Genomic DNA, 25,283 nt, shown 5'->3' with positions numbered 1-25,283 from the left:
CAACAAAACACTGGAAAAGGTGACCAGGGAAAGAAATAACAGAAAAAGCATAGAAAAGGTTAAATTACTTCCTGATCCCTGGCAATACATTGTTATAAATGGGGGTCTCTAGTTAGCATTTGGTTGCGCTGTTGCACTTAGGGTCAGGTTGACAGAACTTTGCATTGGTAGGCTCTCCAAGTGACAAGGTTTTGGCACCAACAGACCCATTCACTGTTGCGATAAGTCCAAAAAGTTAAATCCAGCTTCACTGAGGCCACACCAAGAGTCTGTGACCTGAGGGGGACCACTTAGGCATCAGGGGCTTGCTCCAGCTAGATCTGGGAGCTGGTTCAGTTGGTTGGAAGCCTGTTGTGCCCCTGTGGCTCTGAACAGTAGGCCAGCAGACTAGCCCTTGGAGCCACTCTGGGGGTCCTGGGTAAATGTGTAGGTCCAAGTTTGATCCTGGGTAAAGGTGTAGGTCCAAGTTTGGTCAGTAACATACTGTTATTCAATTCAGGTGTTCCATGCTCAAAGCCTGTATTGTTCATACAATCTGGAGTTGCAATACACAATCATAGAGACCTTCCATGGATAGTTATGATAAGATTTGCTTTAATTTGGAGCAATGGAGACAAGGGATGTCGAGTCTTAATCTGAGACTGGCAATTATATTTAGTTTGCACTTGAAATTACACACAACTGCTCTATGGCTTCACAAATTCTATTTGGACCGATGTTGGTAACAATTCCAGTTTGTGTCAAGAACTGAACACAAAGAAGGTTTCCCTAGTTTTCTTATCAACTGCCTAAGGAATGGGTGACTCCTCCCAGTTGCTATGTTGCTAATTTGCATTTTAATATGCACCTGGATGGTGCCAAGTGTTTCTTAAGAGGGTTCCAATTAGGAGGAATACATTCACAAGTGCAATGTAGGAAATTACTAACTTTTGAAACATGTCCCCCCTGATTGTTCCCCTATCTGCTTTGCTGGCTTTAGAACTTTGTGCTCTTTGCCCCTGCTAACCAGTGGTAAAGTGTCTGTGCTTCCTCTTTTAAACATGCTTGAAATGTGTTACTTGTAACTGGCACATTTATTGCCTATAAGTTCCTAGCATATGGTGTTGAAACTGCATTCTGGCTTGGAACATAAATGCCACTTGTGGACTGCATCATCTATAGTTCCATCTACTACAGTGACAAGTCAACCATGACTTTTGGCTTGCCCTGTGACTGACTGCTACAAGTTGAAACCTGCAAGTCGACCTATCAAAATAACCCTTTTTGATAGAAGAAAACCTCCCTTTTAAACATATATATAAGCCACCTCAATGAAGGCCTTGCACTCACAAGGCAGAGTGCATGATATTTAAAAGTAAGACATGTAGAAATTCAAAGTGAACAAGTCCTTACAGTCACTAGCACCCAAAAAAATATTTTCACTGTAGGAAGCCTCTGGTTGGCCCATAGAAAACAACAGAAATCAAGAATATTGTTTGAAATGGGGTTCCTGGTTGGCTAGGATATGCACCTCAGCCACGCAGAACCCACGACTCTTGTCAGGGCGAGGGATCTACACACCCAAGATAACATCTGCTCACCCCCTTGGTAGCTTGGCACGAGTGGTCAGGCTTATCCTAGAGGCAATGTGTAAAGTGCTTGCACAACACACACAACACTAGTGACACATTAAATACACCACAAAGGAAATTCCACAACAGGTTATATAAAAATATATTGCATTGCATAAAACATCATTAGGCCAATAATGACATGAATTAGTAATATGGTACCAGGCAGGTACTGGTCAGACTATCATCATCATACATGCCATATAAGGGGACACATTTCCATAATGTAAATGTTATAAAACATTAAGGCCCGTATTTATACTTTTTTTAGCGCCGCATTTGCGCCGCTTTTTGACGCAAAACGGCGCAAACCTACAAAATACAATGGCATTTTGCAAGTTTGCGCTGTTTTTGCATCAAAAAACTACGCAAATGCGGCGCAAAAAAAGTATAAATACGGGCCTAAATGGAAGACATTACGGAAACACTCCCATACTGTACCATTAAAGATGTACATAGAATGAAACTTTCCCCTAGGGCAGGCATGACATATAAAAATGACTCTGATAATGAAAAGAACAATTCCGACATAATTAGTGCAGCAATCCAGTAGAAACAATGCAACCCGGCAAGAGTTACCACCAACACCTTCTATGCGGGGTTTGCAGCACATCTGCACTGTATATGTCACCTAGTGAGTGAGAATCCACCCCGGCTAGCACAGGAGCTCCTGCGCTCCTATTTCTGGTAATGCTGTAATGTCCTTCTTAGGAAAGCAGCCTCACTCCTCTCATGGGGGGGGTCGCAACCACAAGAAATGAAGGGGGAAACACTACTAGGGCTTCCCTGTGTATGAATCATGGCTAGGGTCTCTGCCTTTGGGAATATGGCGCAGTGATTACCCAGCAAGTACCCTGAAATGCAGACTCCTGTGGTCTGGGAATGTAGAGGTGGATGTGAAGGTGGTGGGAGAGGCACCCCCGTGCACCTCTATGAGGGGACCTATGGTCCCATCTCCTGGCGAGCCCAGGCATGATCGTCCACCTGCCACAGCAATGCGTCCTCCTTTAGCCATGAGCTCAGAGTGGTGCTGGTCCCAGAAGGCAGTCTGAAAGAATGCGGCCAGCACAGGAGCCGTGCTTTGGTCTCTGGGATGCTCAATGCAGCTGCAAACTTATGGCTGCTGGAATTGAAGGGTAATATCCCCTCTTTGGGGCTAACCAGTAATTCCCCAGTTGTGCCAGTATCACCAGAGCACACAAGCTTGCTTCCAGCATGTAGGGGGGGTGCTGAGCCTTCCCACGCCACAGATAAACCACCAACTGCATGCGAGGTCGTGGCTAAAGTTCACCTGGCTTCGCCATCTCACCGAACGGGCTGGGACACAGTACTTGTTGAGCCAAATCTTCCACTGGCTCGATTTACCTCCTGCGAGGCCGCCTCCTGGGAGCATTCTCCTCCTGGCGGGACGGCCGCTCTCCCTTAGTGCCGCAGCAGGCATCCAGTCTGCTTCTCCCTCTGGGTGGCAAGGTTGAGGTTTCCAACATTGAGCTCCTGGCCCGGTGGTGAACCTCCCTCAAAGGGGAGGCCTGTTTGTGCCCTGGGTGCACTACCTGATGTGAGCTCCATCCACACTTGCAAAAGAATGGATCCCCACGCCCCGGGCACAAGAAAGGCAAAAAGGCGCACAATGCACCCTGGCTCCCAATACAGCGCTCCACATACACTGAGGGGGTGGTGGTAGCAAGATGCTCCAGCCCAAAGTACCACACTCACCAGCGCTAAGGTTGCAAGGCCAGGGGCAGCACGGGAATCTCAGAAATCCGATGCTGGCCCCTGGGAGATCATAGTAGCACCCAGGAACATCAGCGCAGCAGCAAGCGAGCACATCAGGGTCCTCTGGTCTCTCCTGTCACCCAGCAGACCCCAGGTCAGCACAATAAGCCGGTCAACCCTAATGGCGGTTCCTAATGGCATTCCTTCCAGCAGTGCCAGGGAAGGCCAAATCAGGGATACTGGCAGCAGGGCAACAATCAGAAAAGCAATCCTGATGAGTCCTTTGTATCACACAGCAGACACCAGGCAGCAGGGGAACAGACAGAAGAGCAGTCCAGAAGAGTCCTTTGTGTAGTCCAGTAGCCCCTCTGACAGAGGTTCAGTCCCTGGTCCAAAAGTGCTCTAGAAAATCAGGGGGCAAGCCCCTTCTACTTCTGCTTATTTTGCATAGCTTCCACAAAGGGGGGAGTGAGGGTTACACCCAGCACAAACTGGTTCCAAGAATGTCACCTTCTCCCCCAGCACTGGCTCCAGACATCAGTAGGGGGTAAACAAGCCCTTTGTGTGAAGCCAGGGCACAGCCCTTACAGATGCATGTGTGACCTGTTTCTACCTCTCCCCGCCCAGAAAGACCATTCGGTATGCAGATGTACTCTTGTTACAACTCCACCCTCTCTGTGTACAGGCTGTCTGAAAAGTATGCACAAAGCCCAGCTGTCACTCTGCCCCAGACATGGATTGGTGTCCAGCTGAAAAAGCACCAGAGTTATAAGCACAGAGAAATGCTCACTTTCAAAAAGTGGCATTTCTATAATGCTAATAAAAAATCTACCTACACCAGTAAGCAGCATTACTCACTACCATTCCAAACATACTAAACATGCCCACACTATTCCTCATAGATCAGAAGATACCACTAAGAAATATGTCAGGGCATTTCCAATGCATACCTATGAGAGGAGCAGCGCTCACAGTAGTGAGAAACTAAATAGGTAGTCTGTCACTACTAGGATATGTAGTACCAAAAGACACATGTCCTATCTTTTACTTACACAGCACCCTGCCATGGGGCTATTAAGGGCCTACCTTGGGGTGACTTAGGTGTAGTAAAAAGGGAGTTTAGGCCTTGGAAAGTAGTATGACTTGCCAAGTCAGAGTGGCAGAAAACTGTGTGTGCTGGCACTGCAGTGGCTGGTGTGAGACAGTTTTGAAAGGCTACTTCTGTGGGTGGCGCAATCTGTGCTACAGGCCCAATAGTAGCATTTAATTTACAGACTCTGGGTATATGTTACACAACTTTACAAGGGACTTAGAGAAAATTAAACAGCCAAACAAGTGTAAGCCAATTATACCAAATTGTATGGAAGAGCGAACATGCACTTTAGCGCTGATTAGCAGTGGTAAAGTGCCCAGAGTCCTAAAGCCAACAAAAAGAGGGTCAGAAAAATAGGAGGAGAAAGGCACAACGTTTGGGGATAACCCTGCAGAAAGGGTCATTTTCAACACAACCCCACTCCAGCCTAAAGCCAGGGTAGACCAATCAATACCTTGACGGTCTTCCCTTCTTGGACTTATAGAACATGGGCAATGGCCCACTACTGCAGGGGCAACACTTGCCACTTCTATGCAACTCTGTACCCAGTTGGATCCCTCTGCCCATGCTCTCAGAACCCACTACGCTAGCCTATGAGGAATCCTACTTCTCACCTGTGGACTCCATCTGTGAAGCACCTATCTGTAACACGCTCACAGATGCATCCCAGTAGGTAGACAGTACCACCATATCCAACAAAGTAATGTGGCCATTGCCACCCCTTGGGTCTGACTTCTGTTCCCAACCCAGGGACAACTCTGTCCATAAGGACAGCAACAACCAGAGGGCACTGACAGCTGTAAGTGTCACAAACCAGACCCCAGACCATCTAGGGGTCTCTGTCCTTTGTGATTTCTCAGAGTGGGGGCAGTAGTCCTACATGCATCTCATTCTTTCTCCATTCCTCTTCCCACCAGTTCAGGGGTCTCCTGAGACTAGTCCTCCAGCCCAGGGTCTGTACCCTCAGGCTGAACAGAGGCCAGGGGTGAGGCTTTCCTCCCCTTGCCACTCCTTCTGGGGTTCCCCCCCCCCTGGAAGTGGTAGCCCCAATTTCCAGAACTGTCAGGGCGCTTGTGTCAGCTGTCCTGCTCAGTTGTCCCACCAGTTCAGGGGAGCTACCCTGTAACTGGTCTCCCAACCCAAGGTCTGCGCCCTTGGGCTGAACTGGGGTCAGGGGAGAGTCCTTTTTTCCCAGCCCCTCCTTCTATAGTTCTGCACCATCCCACCTTGAGTGGTACTCCTAGAAGACAACGTGGTAGGGATGGTTGTACCAGCTTCCCCTTCACGCAGGTCAGGAGGAATTGCATTGACCTGGTTCTCCAACCCAGAGTCTGTACCCTTGGGCTGACCAGGAGTTAGTGGAGAGTCCTTCCTCCCCCTCAAGCCCCTCCATCTGGACTTCTGTACCCTTCTCTGTGGAGTGGTACTGCCAGATACCAGAACTGGTTGGACGCTGGTTTCAGTCACCCCCTCAAGTTCTCCTGCCACTAGGGTATTCCCATCAGTAGATGGTCTCCCGGTACAGACTAAGGGCCAGATGTAGCAAAGGGTTTTTCCTATTCTGTGTCAATGGGAAAATGTGTTCGTACATATGGCCCTAAGTTCCCTTCCTGAGGCCCCATCAGGGTACTCTCCAGGGTCTGGAGCTGGGCACAGGGCTTCCTGTGACGTCTGCCACCCCCACCTCTCCTCCTTCTCTAGAAGGGACATGGGACCCTGCACCCACCCCACTACAAGGGGACCTGTTTGGGCTACTGTGAACCTCCCCCACCCTCGGTTGGGGGGAACCTGAGCCACTCCCTTTAGGATTACTCCCAAATGCCTCGCCAGCCCCTCTGGTACTCAACAATAGCGAGGATGACATCTTTGGGCAAGAACTCCAAAATATGAACCAACGCTTTAGATAAAGAGGCTACCGTCCTAATATCCTTGTACAGGCTAACAATAGGATCAAAAAAATGAAACGAGCTGACTTACTGATAAATCATAAGAATGCTACAAGTCAAAAGAAATTGTCTTTGATCATAACACATAGTGGGCTAAGCGCCCAAATTTCTAAAATCATACGCAAGCATTGGCCTTTGCTCCTATTTGATAGTACCCTACAAAGGGGTTTGACTGAAAAACCTAGCATCACATTTAGAAGAGGCCTCACACTACGAGACCACCTTTGTCACAGTTTCTTACCACCTGTGATTGATCACACCTGGTTACCTAAACCACCACATGGTTCCTTTAAGTGCAGCCATTGTAATATTTGTGGTTACGTCAAAGATAAGTTACTCTATTTTCAATACAATACTAATTTTGTTCATAGCATTAAACATTTCATCAATTGTAATACTACCTTTGTTGTTTACTGTGTTATATGTATATGTGGACGTATATATGTGGGTAGCACGCTCAGGCCTTTAAAAGAAAGAATACAAGAACATGTTAGGGCCATTCGTTCCAACAATTTTAACTATCACTTTGCCACACATTACAATAACATTCATGGACAAAGGGACATCCTAGGTATTTCTGTACATGGTATAGATACAATTAGTAACCTCTTGAGGGGAGGTAATAAGAGCTCATCTCTCAGACATCTAGAGAGCAGTTGGATCCTGAAACTTAGAGCCGTGGAGAAAGGCCTGAATACAGATAAGGACCTTCATGTATTTCTATAAATACTGTACATGTATGATTCTTTATGTCTCATTAGAGTTTCTGTTGGATTATCAAATATGTTAATGGGACACTTTCTGTTTATATGCTTTTTTGTATCTATATGCTTCTGGTATACCTTTTTGGCACTTTCTCTTTCTCCGCCTCCTTTTTAGGTATCATTCTTTCCATCACTTTTGCCATTTACTGAATCCCACTGCATTCCTATTGCACGGGGATTTGAGATACTAGCAATATATGTTCATAAGAATAACTTGCCTGTTATTATTATTTGGTCCACTACTCTCCTGACCTTGTCTTTTAACAATAATAATTTATACTCATTGCTCTTACTTTTCTCCATTTTCCTTTCTTTTCTCCCTTTCTTCTTTGATTTTTGTTATATGGCTACCTATTTCTTAAGCTCATCTCCCCTATCTGTAGGTGGTCAATGTGAATTATGGGATGCCTTTTTGGCGTTTTTCCCGTTCCAATTTACTATGGGCTTTTCCCTAACACCATAAGCTTTTATAGCCTTGATTCACTGTTTTTAAATTTTGTATGGTTGGGCTATTAATATCTTATTTGTATCTATAGAATATATGCTAAATTTACGCGTTCTTTTTTACCCCTTTTAATAAAATGATTTGTTGGCTTCATACTAATGTGTTTACCCTTTCGGACCAGTTAAATTTTTTCTTATTCATGTTTACATTGATTTTTTTAGTATGGGCTTATTTACAGCTAAAGAAGTATTCTTAATTTTTATTCCCTATTTCCTTTTTTGGGCTTATCATGGCCTACCATTTTCAAGCATATGTCGACTTATTTTTAAGCCCCGAGACTACTCTCGTGAAACCATCTTACAGTGATTTGCTGTTCCATTCCTATTGGTGAATAGGCACTTTCTCTTCATTGGGCTTTGACGTGTCAATCTACATCCATACATATGATTCCATCTATTTGTACTATACTTCGGTATGTTTTTTTTTTCTTGATCTTTGTAACTTCCTTTTTTTGTCTTCACTTCTCACACATATACTAATATGTGAGCTATCGGTAGCGCTGCACTCCATCAGTATTAATGTCTATATGTGCACTGAACTGCGGTGTTTTATTTTTGGGCAACATTTGTGCATGTAGATCTATGGTTCACTTGACACACATGGGCTTTTACTCACGTGATGGAGACGATCTCCTCTGCATGAAGGGTCTTCCGATCCACATAGTGGATCCTGCTGGCCTTATCTTTTCTCTTCTCTATTTTTCCCACCACCTCTCGTCATTTCGTTCTTTCTTCCACTAATTTTAGTATACCGTATACACACTTCTCTAGTACCTTTTACGTTCTTTATGTCCATGCTATGTATTGTACCCACACTATTAGATTTGGCTTTCAATCTCTAATTTACAGCCTTGAAAAAGTCTTTTGGACGAAACACGTGTTGGCTGTTTTGTGTATTTCTATACTCACCAGAAATAAATATCATTTGTTGGAAGAAGAAGAAGAATTTCTTTATGGACTTTGCCATTTATTGTTTGGACTACCTTTTGGTGTGCTCTGGTATTTTGTCAAATGAAAGTACTCAACAAGAGGTCTGCCTCCTTTGAAAGTTCCCTGGGGTTGGAGAACTTCCCCTCCAACAGGTGTTGGTGTAGCCCTGGAAAACAACAATAGAACATGTGCTCTCTGATAATCAGATTGTGCCTCCTTTCACAATTGTTTGCTGCACTACCCTTTACCCATCCATCTAGTGTTTTGCAAAAATCCTCCACACTAGATTCAGTATTTCTGTCACCACTGGACTCCACCAGCAGTGCTGGTGAATTCAGAACTCCAAAACTATGCTCAGGGGTCAGTTTATCTCCCTCAAAAGCACGCCTTTCCTTGGCAAAGGCCCTTTCAGGCTCCACCATCCTCTTGTGTGCTAAGACCTTTTCAGCCTCTAGCCTTCTTTCCTCAACAGCAAGCTGTGCCATCTGCAACCTCAGGTCCCTCTCAGCCTGTCTATCCTTGAGTTCCTCAAGGAACAGGGTATGGGAGGTGACACTGCTCCTGGCACTCGACCCACTAAGGGACTCCCTATCTTTGGGGTCCTCTCTCTCCACTGGCGTCCCTGCCCAGTCATTTTCATGCTCAGCTTCAAATTCTTTTCCGTCACTGTCCCCCTGGGGTGTGGACCACTCAGAGTACGCACTAATCTTGGGGGCCTTCTCAAGGTCTTTCTCAAGACCACCACCCCTTTGGTCCTTTGTTGCTGTTGCCTCCCTGCATTCTTGTTCAAAGTCATATAGGGAGTTCTGAAGGTCCCACATGTTGGATTCCACACTGAAAGCTAGTGCCTTCTCCCTGCAGAATCCCTTTAACTTCTCTAAAGTGTAACCCCACAACTTTCTGAGGTCAAGGGAAGATTCCATTTTGCCCAGGTGAGATGCAACAAAACACAAGTGTAAACACCAATAATCCCAAGTGCAAGAATATGAAGTAGTGGTCATAAATAAAAAATGACCAATGTGAGAGACCAGGAGAATCACCAAATACAACACGTAATGGTCTAAGTGCAGATTTGCGGTGCAAAATGAGTCACTGTGGCATTGTGCACTGTAGTTGGGGGAGAAGATTAAAGTTGATAAACAAGGCACCAAAAGCACCCTGAATCTGGGTTGAGAAAGAGACCATCATATGTCTTTGTGAAGGGCAAAGACACAAAAAATCCTTATGGATTAAAAGGCAAAATCAGGGACACAAATAAATCGCAATCAGGTAGCTAATGTATTGCACTGCATCATTCTCATATGTGCTCATATATACTTAAGACTGGAACCGACATTACAAAAAGAGAGGTAAAGGCCATCATAGCCTGGGATACTTAAACAGCAACATCTGGTGAGAAAAGTCAACCTTCTTATATAGTCACACACAAAATATTAGATCTGCAGGTTCTCCCAGGAAAACTGAGTTTTCGAATAATGGTTTTGTGTAGGAAGAAACCCAGGTTTGCAGTTCCACATGCCTCAACAATTTAGCATCTGCCTTACGTGTCCAGTGTCCAGTGTACCACTGCAGGAGTGTTGGCATGTACAGTGCAGAATGAAGAGAAACCTTCCATGTACAACCCCAACACAGGCAACCTTCGTCATGCCCAGTGTGAGACAAAAGAAACACACCACTGACTGGGAGCAGTCTCAAACCCAGACAACCTTCTGTTGTGAAGAATCACTGCATTGTATGATAACCAGGGTTGTCGTTCCAGGGTTGATATGGGCAAAAGAAGAAGAACACATAAGATTTGCTAGGAATTCAAACTCACCTCACTATAACTTGAATGCTGTTATACTACTGATAGTAATACGTTTCACCTCTGATTGGATATCAAAGTAGGCCTTCAATGTATTCCAAGTCAAGATTCTGCCTGAGTAATGAAACACCTTTATGCAAATGTTCCCTGAATTATGTCCTTCAGTCGACATGCATTTAATGTTTCTGTAAATGTTGCTGTAAGTGTTCCTCGCTTCTAGGCACAATGCATAGTGATGTTCATGTATATCTGGGCCCGAGTTTTTTGCACACCCCAAATGAACCTCTAGATATTTCTTAATATGTACAATTGGAAATAATGCAAATGCAGCCTGTAATTTATTGCTACTGTTTTCCTTTCCTTCTTTTCTTTGGACACAACAGAGTCATATTTAGCACCTCACAGCTTGAAACATAGCTGAGGATTTTTTTAATGTTGTGAGACTGCCACGTTCTGCGGTAATTTTGGCACAGTGTGTTTTTTCACTTGAAGCTTGTTCTATATTAAACACTTATGAACTTTAAGATGTTGCTTGGTATTAATATTTTCAGTCTGTTTCCCCAAGTTCTGAAGTTTTCCAGAGTAGGAAATCTGTAAGAGACAATTTTTGGAGGTAAGTGATTTATATTTGGGCAACGTTATATATACACTATGCAACATTAAGCACCCTAGGATAAAAGGTGCTTAACGCTTAATTAGTGAGTTGTGCCTCTGACAAAATTGGAATTTTCATGATCCTTTACAGAAACTGGAATGTGTGAAACGTTCAAAACCAAATAATTTGAGTAATGTTTGCATATTAAGTAACATCAATAAGGCTTTAATTGTAAACGTTTTAGAATTGTTCTCTTTGTGTATTTTCTTACATTTACTTCATTCTTAACTATAGGCAGAACTGAAGTTATTTTCGACTTCTCATTTCTTTCAAAGCTCATTTAGAGCTTCTGTTTTCAAACCTCAATTATTTTTTGTATGTAGCTGGTCTTAGTGAAAAAGTTGTGCTGCCATAAATGTTATTAATAAAGTCAAATGCAATTTAATCAGTGAATAATTTTTCAAGGATGGCATGCATGTATTTTGTACTGTAATGGATGTCAATTCACCAAAATCCTGGTGTTAGAAGAAGCGACGTCACACATCCTTTGACATCTGAAAACGCCACAGGGTTGACCCTTTTCCCAACCAGAGACATATGGGAGCAAATGGCAAGCCAGGGATAGCAGCCACTGCCTTTGGCTACTGCTACTTGATGTCCTCGAATTTATGAAAAGTGTTTGCACACATCCCACGCATAATCACACCTAAACCCAAAGCCGGGTTCGGACTTAGAAAATATATGTTTTAATTGCTGTAATTGAACCAGCATTTGTCTAATCATGGGACTAAACTCTCATCTTTTGTCATTTGAACGGGGTTTTCTGTTAATTACACTTCCACTTTTCTTTGTAATGAAAGGGCCAGTGAACCCACCTATTTTTCACTTTTCTGTATATGCAATTGTGAATTATAATTTTTGTATCAATCCCTCAGTTGCAGATAGCACGGACAATAAGGGCCGTGACTGCGAGCGAGTCTAACAAGGAGATGGATGAACTCGTCTTTATTTCTCATTACTGAAAGCAGCAGGAAATGGCACATGCAAGTGTGTATCAATTGTTTCACTGTACTCTGATGGTCTATGTCTCAGTCACGGAGACAATATTTATTCCTACAGAAAAGACACATTGTTTTAGAAAAGTAGCTAAATAAATACGAAGACTGATAGCAGATACTGTTTACAAGTTTAAAAAAAGATACAGTATTCCAGTTCACAATAACACTGGAGTGTTTTATAGTGGAAGCAAACGCTGTGACAAACCACAGACTCACCATGTCCACTGGGATGGTAAACACATCACTGCGGCCTAGAGGATCCACAGACAAACAAGGAAATGGAGGAAAACGGAATACTAGTGTTCTCCAGAATATAACCTACAATACCTTTTCAAGCACCTTTTGTTTAGAAATGTGAATTCTGACCATCTAAACGTGAAGCTAGTGTGCTGCACGAGCGTTCTGCACTACTGCAAACACTCCGCTTGCATTCAATGTCTGTGGCTGAAGGCAATCTTCACACTGTCAGATATAGAATAGGTCTGAAAATCGCAGTAACACCACATATTGGGGTTTAATTTCTGCGGCCTGTTTTTGCGGTATTACCATAACTCTAGCTTTAAAAGAGGAATAACTTGCACATACTTTGCTTCCACCTCTATTTTTGCATATAGGGGCAGGTGGTGAGTTATTGGGTGGAGGGAGCATGACAGTACTGCGATCAGAGTTGCTGGTTCTGGCTGGTATTGTGCCCTGTGCTGGGAAATTATGAATCTCAGGCCCTGATTAGGGAATTTTTCTGCATGCTTTTCCTCGTTTCCTGGCACGGTTACGCACACAAATTCCACTTGCTTTTGCCAGGTAGAATTATTTTAAGTGAAACTAAAGCAGTACCCCACTGGGGGCCAGTTCGCAATTGGTAAAGCTGTTATTGTCTGAGATGGCATCACTTGTGGACATACCACTTCGCACAACTTGTAATTAAACCTTTAAAGAATTGGTGCCAACACTGGCTCCTTGCCGGTGCTAGCAGGTATGACTTTCCTGTGTTGTAAGGTTGTGTTACAAATTACATTTTAAAACATCTTTTTTTTACACATTTCTACCTTCACTAAGTGAAGGCTTCCGTGCTCTGGCCCTGCATTTATTGGTTACCATGAAAGGCCAATTGAAGTCGGACTTCTAATGGTACTTCCTATTAGTTATTAACAAAAAACTTTGTCACCAACCATTCTGAACTTTAAACTAATCTGTTTATGCAAGGAACGATTGAAACCCTGCAAAGCTGAGGGCAGTTCCATGGTTGAGTGAACAATGTTGCACAGCAATATGCAAAATATAATTTCACATCACGGACATGAACATTTTCGACTGAATAGATGAAAGATTTGAGGCAACTGCTATTAGAAAAATGTATTGTGTAAAATCAGTGACTCTGTGGTGCCAGTCGTCATTTCAGGCCTCTGAACTTTGTTAAAATATAAAAAAAATGAAATCACCCTATTCTGATATGAAATCTAAACTGTCTAAACAGATTATGCTTCTTTGTTCCCCAGCATGAGCAGCAAGTACTTTGGAAAGGAATGGTTTGCCACAAACATTTGCTCTAATTCTCACAGCCCTAAGAGGGTGCAGAATTGAGGGCACATCAATTATATTTATACTATTTATTTCATTTTCTGAATATATGACAAGCCACAACAGGTACACAAAGTATTCTTCATTCATTCAAGCAATCAATGACTTACACATTAGTAACATTCACCTAAACCAAATGTCTTGCTTTTTCGTCCCCTCGCCTTCAGAAGCCCAATGAATGAGGACAATCCCTTACCTAGATGAGCCTTTATAAAGTGATCTTCTTGTACTGAATTGCTCTTTGCTGGGTCATCTATGGGGAAACCTGTTTCCCCTCTGACCTCTACACATCTCACAGCAATGATTTTCAGTGTTGTGCAAGTGGGGCAGATTCTTTGCTGGGGCTATTCTTTCCTTGAAACTTTAATCACAAATTGCCAATTTTAACCAAAGTGACAGCTTGCACATTGGTGGCTATGAATCGAAGTGGTGTTTCATTGGTATAATGGAATATTCTTTGTGACACAATTGGATCACCATTAAGGAGTAATTCATAATACTGTTGGACTATTTAGAATGTTATGCATGATTGTCCTTTCCTAGTGTGTCACACATGTGCATGGTTTCTAAATATCACAAATATTAATGGCATATAATTGTCGGGATGAAGTAGAATTCACTTTCTTTTACTTCGTTATGATAATGGGCACTTAATACTCACAGAGGAGGATCCCACTATTTGAGAGAAATGTGTAAAATTCTTTATGTTATAAATTCAAAAATATTATTTAGACAAATATGTTATGCATATATCATTACAGCCCTGATGAAGTCTTGGGGTACACCCCTGACGAAACACGTGTTGGCGGGTGAGCTCTTGGCGGGCGAGTTCTTATGGTTATTGACAGAGATTCCTTATGGTTATTGACAAGAAACAGCTGGAACAATTGAAGAACTGAAGACATGAACATTTATTTTAGAAATTTGGAGAATGAAGATATGAACATTTACTTATAATGGACTTAAACTTGACTGAATACAACCAGAGACATGACACACCTTACACATAAAGCTCACTCTTCGTGTCCTCCTAGAGTTTACTTTGCAAAATGGTGCAGAGTGCCCTTGAGGAACTGCTCTTGTAATTGTGATTTTTAGCGGGCAGAGTCACAATTATGCACTTTATGCTTTTTTGCACATTGGCACATTTAAAGCTTTAGTCATAATAAGCTATACCGAAGTTTTAATGCTCTGTTAGAGAACAGGTGATCCTATAATCTATTCTTTGGTAGCTGATTATATATGGTCTCCTTGGCTTACTCAGAGAAGGAAGCAGATGCCAATATTATCACCAATACACCCACTTTTATTCTTGAAACTCTATGTGAGGATGAACATTAGGACTAACACCCTCTTTTTGCATGTGCTTCAAGTTTAACTATTCCTTTGTATTTTAGAATTACATAAGGTGTATTGTTTTATCACTAATGTTTGTATTATTCACAGAGATTGTACACAGAGTAGTAATGCGATCTGTGAGTTTAGAGTATAAACTGACTTTTAATTTATCTTCTCTTGCTACAAAAGGTTCTGAAAACTGACTCTCTCTATATCGTACATGATGGTAAATCTCAAGTCCTCTGTCCAGCGGTTCAACCATTCATAAAATCTAGCCAAAGTAGGCTGGGCCCAATCCAGATCATAAGGAGATTGTTGCAATACCATTTTTCAATTAATGGTTTGAAAAGATTGTCACTGCTATAAATCCACTTCTTTTCAAAGAATGACATGTAAAGTTTAGTTATCTCTGGGGCAAAGCTACACCACAGTGCGACTCCTTTTGTTTGTAAGAATAGGTAATTTTTAATTAAAGAAAAGTTGTTTTTAGGCAGGTCGAACTAATTCAGCCAAAGAGACCTTATTTTGTTGTGTTCTTAAGTTTAGAACCTCTATAATCCCTACAGTGGCCTCATCTGGGAGGATATTGGTGTAAAGTGCTTTTATATCAAAGGTCGCAAGGATTTCTTTAGTGTTTTCAAAGGTGGCCCCTGTATTTTGTTGAAAGATCCATTGAATCTCTCAGGTATGCTTCTGTAGAACATACAAAGGGTTTCAAAAAGGGGGTTATGTATTGTGCGAGGGGCTCAAGAAGGGAAGCATAAGCGAAATAATAGTTCTCCTTGGAGGACTGTTAGAATCTTTGTGGACTTTTGGACTGTTATGCAAGAATCCTAATCATACAAAAGTTCCACTCTCATTCAAATCTATTCTACTTCCATCACATTTTGTGTTATTTCGTTCATTTTGCTGAACAAACCAGTGGTAGGGCAATTTGTAGTCCATCGATGATGTGCTGGACTATTTAGCTGACAACATTTCCTGGTCATACTTCTTACTATCGAGCACCAATAAACGTCCTCCATTGTCTGCTGGTTAAATTAGGATGGAATTGTTTTTTGTGAATTGATGTACTGCTCCAATTTCTGGTCTCTTACCTTTATGATTGAAATGGACTTTCTTAGTGTTCTGATCATTTATTTCTTTCAAAGCTGTGTTTCCAAAAGAATGCAGTTGTGGGGGAATGGTCACAGTAGCTGGACAAAAGTTAGATTTACTTTAAGGCGGCTAAGATTCTCTTCAATGGGAACTTCAATGTCAGAAAAAGACCTTTAGCCTTCCTTTACCGAAGAACTGCAGAACACCTGTTTTGCAGCTTGAGAGGATCTTGAACAGGCTAACAAACAAATGAAAGGATTTTGTTAAATATGGATTCTTCTGTAGCAGAGAGGTGATGCTGGAACAGATTATAAATAGGGACTGTTGCCTTATTCCTGGAACTTATGTTTGTTAATGCTGGTAGACACGTCTTCTTGTCTGAAACTTTTCCTCTTCCACACACTCCCCCTCTTGCTGCCTCTTCCAAAACAGGTTGAGCATCTGGATGGGGGAAGCTTGAGCTAGCTGATCCTTCCTGGGTAGAATCCACAGAGGTTACAGAAAATGTGATAAACGGCATTATAGATCAGCCCGGATATTGAAAGTTCTGATTGCTAGGAGAATTGTTTTAGTACAAATCTTCCTTAAGATGCGGGTATGTGTTTTCTATGTTATAGTTTTTATATCTCCGGTGACTATTATGGGTTTTTGGTTACCATGAATATTTTAAGTTCTGTAGTGCTTTTTTTTACTTCTCATAATAGTTTTTTTTATCAATTTGTATGTTTGAGACTTTGGCAATTTCTTTCCCTAAAGGCTTCAATCTCTTTAATTTCTTGTTTACTTATGCAGAGGGCTATCTCAGTCGATAGTGATAACCAATGTACCATGATGTACCACGACTTATGGTATAATGGGTCTCTGGCAACACATGTAAATATGTGTAGATAGGTATGTGTTTGTATGCATGCCTTTGCAAAATTAGTGGTGTAATTTTTTACTATATTAATTCTAGGACTGTATTCCCTTGTCTTCCTTCATTCTGAGGATGCTAAAAACCATAATGGCCAAAATGCATCGACCTTTAGTTTGGAGAAGTCCACCTACACACTGTGTTTTGATTAAAGCGGTCATAAGGAGAGAGTAAAAGATCAGTTCCCCTATGTACTCCATTGACACTGTGACTACCTTTAGGTGGATTGAAAGCTGGATTTATTACATAAACAGCTTCACATTCTTAATCATAGGGAAATAACAAGGAAGGGATGGACATGGACCTATCCTACTTTTTTGCAAGTGTTTGTAAAATATGAGACTTAGGGCCAGATTACGGCCTAGGCAGATGGGATACTCCGTCACAAACATGACGGATATCCCGCCCGCTGTTTTACAAGTTCCATAGGATATAATGGAACTTGTAATATGGTGAATGGGATCTCCATCACATTTGGGACAGAGTATCCCATCCGCCAAGATCGTAATCAGGCCCTTAATGTGTTTGTTTAGGACGTTTATGATTGTCATTTTCCTGTTCTCTTTTCAGAGATGTTATTAAATGTAGACAGCTGTATACATAGGCTTTTTGAAATAAATTCATATAAGAAATCTATATCTAATTGGGTCAAATTCATTGTGCAAATGATTTACTTCATTGTGGCATAAGTACCATAGTTGGCTTTATCCCTACAGTAGAGCACCCTCTTTCTACAATATAAGTTGCCCAGGTTAGATGGACAAACCACTGTTTTTCTAAAGCAAAATAGAGGTTGAGACAGACATATTGCATGACAAGAATGTTTGTGTAAGTTAATGCTGACAGAAAGCAGTTGAAGTGCAAGAAGAAAACAACCCAATAATACAACAAAACAACATAACACAGTAACTTGATAAGACACAACCACAGCATACAAGCATTATATCAACACAACATAATATCAATACACCAGAACATCAATATAACAGAACTCAATTAAAAAAAACAAGTAAAAATAAAGCACCAACAGAGCACAACACAAAAACAAAATAAAATTGCAACACAATAAAATAACCCAACATAAAGAAAAAGCAAAACCCAACACAATTATAAACCACACCACCAACGCAGTAATAGCGCTTAATGTGTTAAATCATATTTTATTTGTGTGTTGTGTTGTTGCAATGTTGTTGAAGTGAATCCTTCTGTATCCTCAGTATGTTGTGGACAAACTGTTTTAGTGCTTTCTGTCAGGTTTGTTGTAGTGCATTGTGTTATTGTGCTATGTAGTGGTGTGTCATAGTAACATGTTCTGTGCTATATTGTGGTTATTTGGTCGAGTTGTTGTTTGTTGCGGTTGTTTTGAAGTGTGATATTTTGTTTTCTGTTATGTTTTTATTGTGCTCTTACAGTTTCTATTTTGTTGCTGTGCTACATTTTCTGTTTTGTCTTGCTCTATTGTTTTATTGTTGTCTTCTCTTACTGCTGTATTTCAATCGATCTGAAATAGCCTGTAGCCTCAGGCCATGTCTTACAGCAAGCTGACTAAATAGGTGCACTGGATCTAAATCTCTTTTCTCACCACCTCGTGCTGTTGTTTTTCAGCCTACACCTCATACAGTGACTGCAGATTTCATCTCTATGATTCTTCGCTCTGGTGATGTATCAGAAATTGGCGTCTAATTACCTTTGGCCCCAAATACCTAACTGGAAGTGAAGGCACATGATCTCTGATCCTGAAACAATCACCAGAAGTGACATAATTTAGGTTTAAAAAAATCAATAAGTGCTAGCAAAAAAGTATTACAAAATAGTTCCTAGGAGACCAGCAGTGCTGCTGATATCCGGATTCAACCTTTTGGATGCCTTAAAAACGGTGGTGAAAGGCAAGCATATTTTACTATTGGCTGGTTTGAAGCAAGATAGGGACTTTTATAACTGATATTACAGGATCACCTGAGAGCAATGGAGAATAGACATAAAAACCTAGATTGAGAAAAAACTTAGAACTGCAGCCTGGGTGCAGGGTCAATTATGAATACCAATGATCAATAGATCAACAGAAATCTTTCTAGTGTTAAAAAACAAATCAGGTCACTACAGACTGTTAGCACAAAAGAAGAAAGGCATATAACACAACTGTTTAATACAGTGAAAAATGTCACTGTTGGGTCCTTAACATTTGAAGATATTATGAGGTAGCTATGTTGAAGAACTTCTGTCATCCCCATTATTCTTGGTTGAAGGATCTGACCAAATCCAAAATGGGTTTTTGGACAAATTGGCATTTCAAAGAGGTATACCAGAACAAAAGGAAGCAGCGAGAAGCCGACAGAGGCTTTAGAAGTTCTGATGGTGATTGGAGGTGTGAAACTGCAAAACACACCTGGCCAGATTGTCGTATCAGGGATAAAAAAAAAAAATTCACTTACAAAGTGGTCCCACTGATAAGAGACATGTTTGGATCTTCTACTTCTTTCATATCTGTCAATCATTCCATGTTAGTGAAAGATAGATGGTGTGGTCATATTCAAGTCAAGTGAGGACAATCTACAGTGCCCTTTGTACTGGCCAACAGTGATCTTAATGTTCACATCAATCTTCAAATGAAAATTCTAGCACACATGCTGCCCCCCACACTCTTTTGCATAAATCTTAGACATATTATTCATAGGCCAGCAGAATTTTGATAGCAGATGAAAGCTAGCTCACCTAAAGGTCCATAATAAAAAAAAAATTGCTGGTACCATTCGGTTCAGAACCTCTTTTGACTGGGTGAGCTGGCTATTCCTGTGGAAGTTAATGCATAGGGATGGCTTCAGGTGTACATTTATAAATATGATTAAACAGTCAGGCTGGCTCCTAAAGCAAGAGTCTTAGTTAATGGGGTCCTCTTTATCTCTGTTCTTCACAGGGGCATGAGGCAAGGATGGTTGATGTCTCCCCTCTTGTTTGTAGAATCTATTGAATCTCTGGTCATGCGATTGAGATCCTTTAGTAATAGACTGAGATTTGGAGATGTTGGCCGCAAGTGCTCTCCAGTATTAGATAGTGAAATATTGACTATTTCTGGACTACAGTGGTTATACACTACAGGAGAAGCACACCACCATAAGAGACCAGGACCATGTGAACAACAGTAAATACAGATGTTCTGGATGGTGCATCAATTTAATAATGTAGTTATGCATGAGCAATTCAAATTCAAATGTAACCAAAAGAATACTGGAAATCCTTGCAGACCTGGCATAAATAATTGTACTTTGATTCATATATTTTATCAGTATTAAAAAAACAGTGCTCCGAGCTCAAGTGATCACGCGTGGGTGGAATAAACCAGTGCAGTAGTGTGAATGATAGAAGAGGGCAATGCAACAATAGTGGAAACACAAATATTTGTATAGTTCAAGGTTTGCAAACAATTAGAATCCAGCATGATTTACAGATATATTTGTTTGCAAGTGTTGCAGATGTTTCGACCCATAGTGATTGAAGAGTAGGAAAAATGAAAATTTGAAAGAATTATGACCAAGATTTGGAAATGATATAAAAAATGATCATAGCCCAGAAGCATAAATTACAAAACGTTTACTCACTTATCACTCTCCTTGAAAACGCATCTAAAATTATTCTGAAGAACTGGATCAGAATTATTCAGAGGAAGGGTGGCCATTCAATGCCACAGTGCAGCCCAAGTGAGAGTGGTGCTGCGGTGACACATCACCTATCATTAGAAGAAGAACTTACATTACAACCAAGCCAAATTTGCCAGGTTCACCAATGAGGATTCAGTAGGGATCTCAGTATATCGAAATGTCCTGAAAGAAAATCAGGATCACCTGAACAAAGATCTAATGCAGGTTAGGATAGTGTACTTAAAAGAAGTCATCCACTCAAACTGCAGGAAATTACTAACTGACCTGCATACAGGAGTTCAGCCATGGCTAGAGATGGCTGCAGAAATCAGTGTCCCAGCATCCGCCTGACAAGTTCTTGATGCTGGGAGCTTTCAGTGTCAAGATAGCTTGGGTGGCCACATGTTAAATGCAAATGAACAAAAAATACTTTGATACAGTGTTGAATTACTGAGAAAGAAATACTTTGGTATCAAAGCGCAGTACAGCTTAAAGCTGATAACACAAAATGCTGAGAAAGAGGAAATGTAAAAATGTGAAATTTCATGGAAAAATAATGGAAACACAGGACATGCGATCTTAATGGCTAGAGAAAGGTGTGCATGTATGTCACCTCACTGAATGTACAAGAACAGAACATCCAGAAAGACTTTTTGGCATGATAAAAGACTGTTACAGTAATTATCAAACAGAGTTAAATGTCAGGAACAGGGATATAAAAGTGATACTCAATACACAGCTTCTGGTGGCAACACTAGCCAAAAAACAATATTGTTAAAAAGCGTTGTCCCCTTTTAATACAAATGAAATCCAGAATGAAATTATAATGATGTATAATGAGGTTACAGTGGACGAATCAGCAGAGTATTATAGTGCAGAAGTGTTAATCAGGGAATGTGCTACATGTATACATTACTAAATTGAACTCTTCCATAGAGTTCAACCCATTTTCAATACTGTTCATTTTAGGATTCAACAGCATTCAGCTTTGTTCAGTAGGGCTTACAGGCCCCCTCCTCATTGGGGTTTTCTTACTAATTCCATGACTAATTCCATGACTTGCCAGGGTGTGTCATTTTCACCGTGGTTATTTTCAGTAAAGTGTATGACCAAGGGAGCTGACATACCCCTACATCTAATTCTACTGCAATGTTGCCATCGCCATGTTTTAATTTTCTGAGTAGGCGGCCTGATGTAGATATGATTACAGGGTCACCAGAGGGCATAGATGATATTAGTACAGTTACAGTTGGTGTAGCTCCTCAGTTGTGTTTGATGCGACCCTATTGCGATTTCCACTTCATTAGAGCTTAATGATTTTAGGAAGGCTCAATGAAGATGAGAGGGTTTTGGAGTACTTTTTAAAGTTTTCCATACCAGCATGGAAAAGGTGCTCCCTATGGTTTCTACCCCTCTTGAATGAGAACATTGCGAGATTCCTTTGAAATGCAGATGGATTGGATCAAAGGCTAATGTTTCCTAATGATCTTGTGGATGGCATTACTCTGTGTGCAAAATGTTGAGATACATGCCAGATGTTTAGTCTCCTTTTTTCTTTAGGGACAAGTAGCTGTTTACATGGACAATACCAGGTCCCTTTGAGAGATATTTTAACCAAGCTATGAGGATAGCCCCTGCCCTGCAGTTTCTTTGGCCAAGATTTCAGCCTTTCAGAAATAATCCTTCCTCCACTTACAATTGTTACGAATTCTTTGAAATTGACCAAAGGGTAAGCTGCCAGTGAGCGCATTAGGATGGCTGCTAGAGTACTGCTATAATGTATTGCAGTCAGATGGTTTCCAGCATAGACTGGTGCTTAGATGTATTTTACTTACAGGGATGCTGTGGTCCAGAAAATCAATGGAATCGTTACTGTAATGAGAAGTAAAACATAGGTCAGTAGACAAGGAATTTAACCATGCCATAAAATAATAAAGGTTGTCAGCATCAGCTTTCCAGATGAATAAATTATTATGTAAGTGTGGGCAAAATAAGCCCCCATTGAAGTACCTTTAGCCTGCAGAAAGTAGGATCCATAAAAAATGAAGAATTTTTTTGTGAGAGCAAGTTTAAGATTTTGCACAATAAATTCAGGTGGTACGATAATAGGTGCAGTGTGTGTGTTCAATATTTTTGTGATTACTCCTTTACCATCCTGCTCTAGGATTTTGACGTACAAGGACTCAATGGCTAAGCACACCAACAGCCCAGTTTCAGTGTCAAAGTATACATCCTCACTCTGGTGTAGCATATCTCCCCTGTCACATATATGAAGGGAGGTTAAAGGAAAAAATTCCATAATGAAAAGGTCAATGTACTTGCCCAAATGGGTCAAGTGCAAACCCACAGAGTATTGCCACTGAGTGGTATAGAGTGATCATTCCTACTCAATGGCCTACTGACTTTGGGCCTGATTTAGATCTTCACGGTATTACCACTAAACCTGTGGTGCCAGACCCTAGTACTCTGTCAAGAGAGGGCCGCCCACCGTATTTCGATCAAAGGGGGGTCAGCCACCGTCAGCGTCAACGGAGTATAATCTGTCTCCCCAGCTGTATCTTTGCAGCCGATGCAGCGGACTCCACTGCTGACTATTAACATTCCGTCGCTGACCTGATGGCAGGATATGACTAACCATATTTAGACCATATTGTGCTGGTGGTGTATCAGTGGCAGTCCCATGATGGCGGGAGTTTAGTATTGTACTACGGCAGTGGCTATTGGCTGGATGTTAGCAGCCCACACCTGGACAATTGTGAACACCTGCAAAACACACAATAAAACATACTCCATTGCAGACCGTGATCCTTTACCATTCCACTGCAACAGAGCATTTTGATGCAGAAGTTGCCAATTTGTTTCTCTGTGTTTATCTCCCTCTGAACATTTTGTTTCTATTTTTTTTAAATTTATTTTACTTGATTTTTTTTCTTTTTCTATAACTTTTGTGGAACTAGATATTTTTCACTTTTTTACTATGGCAGGGAGAAGGAATCCATGTTTCAAAAAGGGGGAATCATCTGTCATGGTAGATGAATTTTTCAGAGTAGTGCCACAATTGTTTGGAGCACAAGTACAAAATACAACCATATCTCAGAAAATTAAAATGTGGACCAGAATAGTCAACAGAGTGAAACCTGTAGCTAACAGTCTGCGCACACAGGAGGAAATTAGGAAGAGGTGGAATGACCTGCAGGGAGAGTGTGTTCCCTGCCCTCCATGTGTCACTTGGAGGCCCGGAGGACCCAGTCCCCTCTTGCAACTTTTTCCCTAGGTGGAAAAGGTGGAGAAGGTCTTGCAGATCCCACATTCTAAAGGTTTAACAGGAATCCCTGGTGGATTGGAGACTGGTACGTTGCACTTTACAATGTCTCAATAATCACAAATGGAGTTCATGCCCTTAAGTTAGCTGTTTATGTTTCTCCACCATTAGCAAAACATATATATTTAAACTTGAGTCCACAAAATAACTTGTTCCATCCCGATTACTAGCATCATGATTGTATCTCTCTTATTAACAATGAGCAATGTGTCCCAAGACGAGATGGGCCTAGTTGTAACAGAGCTCTAGTACATTCAGAAGGTGCAGAGGGAGCTCATATTATAAGTACAGAATCACAAATACAGAATCACAACAACAAAATGAGCTCCCTGACTGGGGAGCTTTTGACATCTATCATCATACGTACAGGGCTGTTCCAGTATTATAAACCCCTGTGTGTCGTCCCTCTACATCTGGACTAAATACACCTGTGTGAGCCACAGACAGGAAGACTCTGCCACAACAGGAGACTGCTTCACCAACCCCAGTCCCTGCTCCTGTGTCCCCCCTCCTCAAAGGGGACAATCATTTGGATCACCAGGAGAGGATGGCAAGACATTCACTGCCACCTCCAAGTGAAGCAGATCCTAATGTCCTCTAGTGTGTGACTATCATTCTCTCTGTAGACTATTTCAGGGACACATTCACCTTTTTTGAAAGCATTTGTATTTTGTACCTTGGACTTCAAAGAATTTGGCCTCTACTACTAAACTTTCACCAACCATGATAGACTTTTATTTTTTGCTTTTTTACATTGGTTTTATTTTGAAAGACTTTTTAACTTATGTCATGTCATGAAAAAAATGCTAATGACATAGAGTCAAAGACTGTTGTATTTATTGTGGTATTTCCTTTGTCCTGTCTTCTTTCCACCATCACTCCTTTAAATCTATTGAACAATTAGTTCCAAAGAAGAATTAGATAAGACAAATAGGTAACGTGTTACCCATTTGATTCAAACTTAACACATAAAACTCACTGTGTATTGGTGTAATACATTTGTAGACAACAAGTCTGGGACAAAATCAAATATGCTTTTCACACACCATGCAGAAGCAAATAATCTTGCCATTTAGAAGGTGACACACCAGAACCTTGACACCATGGAAGAAAGGGAACTTTTCATAAAACGAAACTACATGGCAAGCTATGATTGATTCATGACCTCAGCTGAAGCCAGACATCTTGCCCTCACAATAGGAATCCCACATCAATAATACCAACAGTCTACATCACGGTAGTAACAAACGTCGAGGCCATATGACCATTTCAGGACACTGTGGCAGTATCTTGTGCAATGTCACAACCACCATGTGCTAAAGAAATTGTGTTCACCTAAGAGGCGACACATCAACAGCTTCATACACTGAACACAAATT

This window comes from Pleurodeles waltl, chromosome 9, assembly GCF_031143425.1.
Source record: "Pleurodeles waltl isolate 20211129_DDA chromosome 9, aPleWal1.hap1.20221129, whole genome shotgun sequence".
NCBI classification, from domain to species: domain Eukaryota; kingdom Metazoa; phylum Chordata; class Amphibia; order Caudata; family Salamandridae; genus Pleurodeles; species Pleurodeles waltl.
This window is presented reverse-complemented; position numbering follows the sequence as displayed.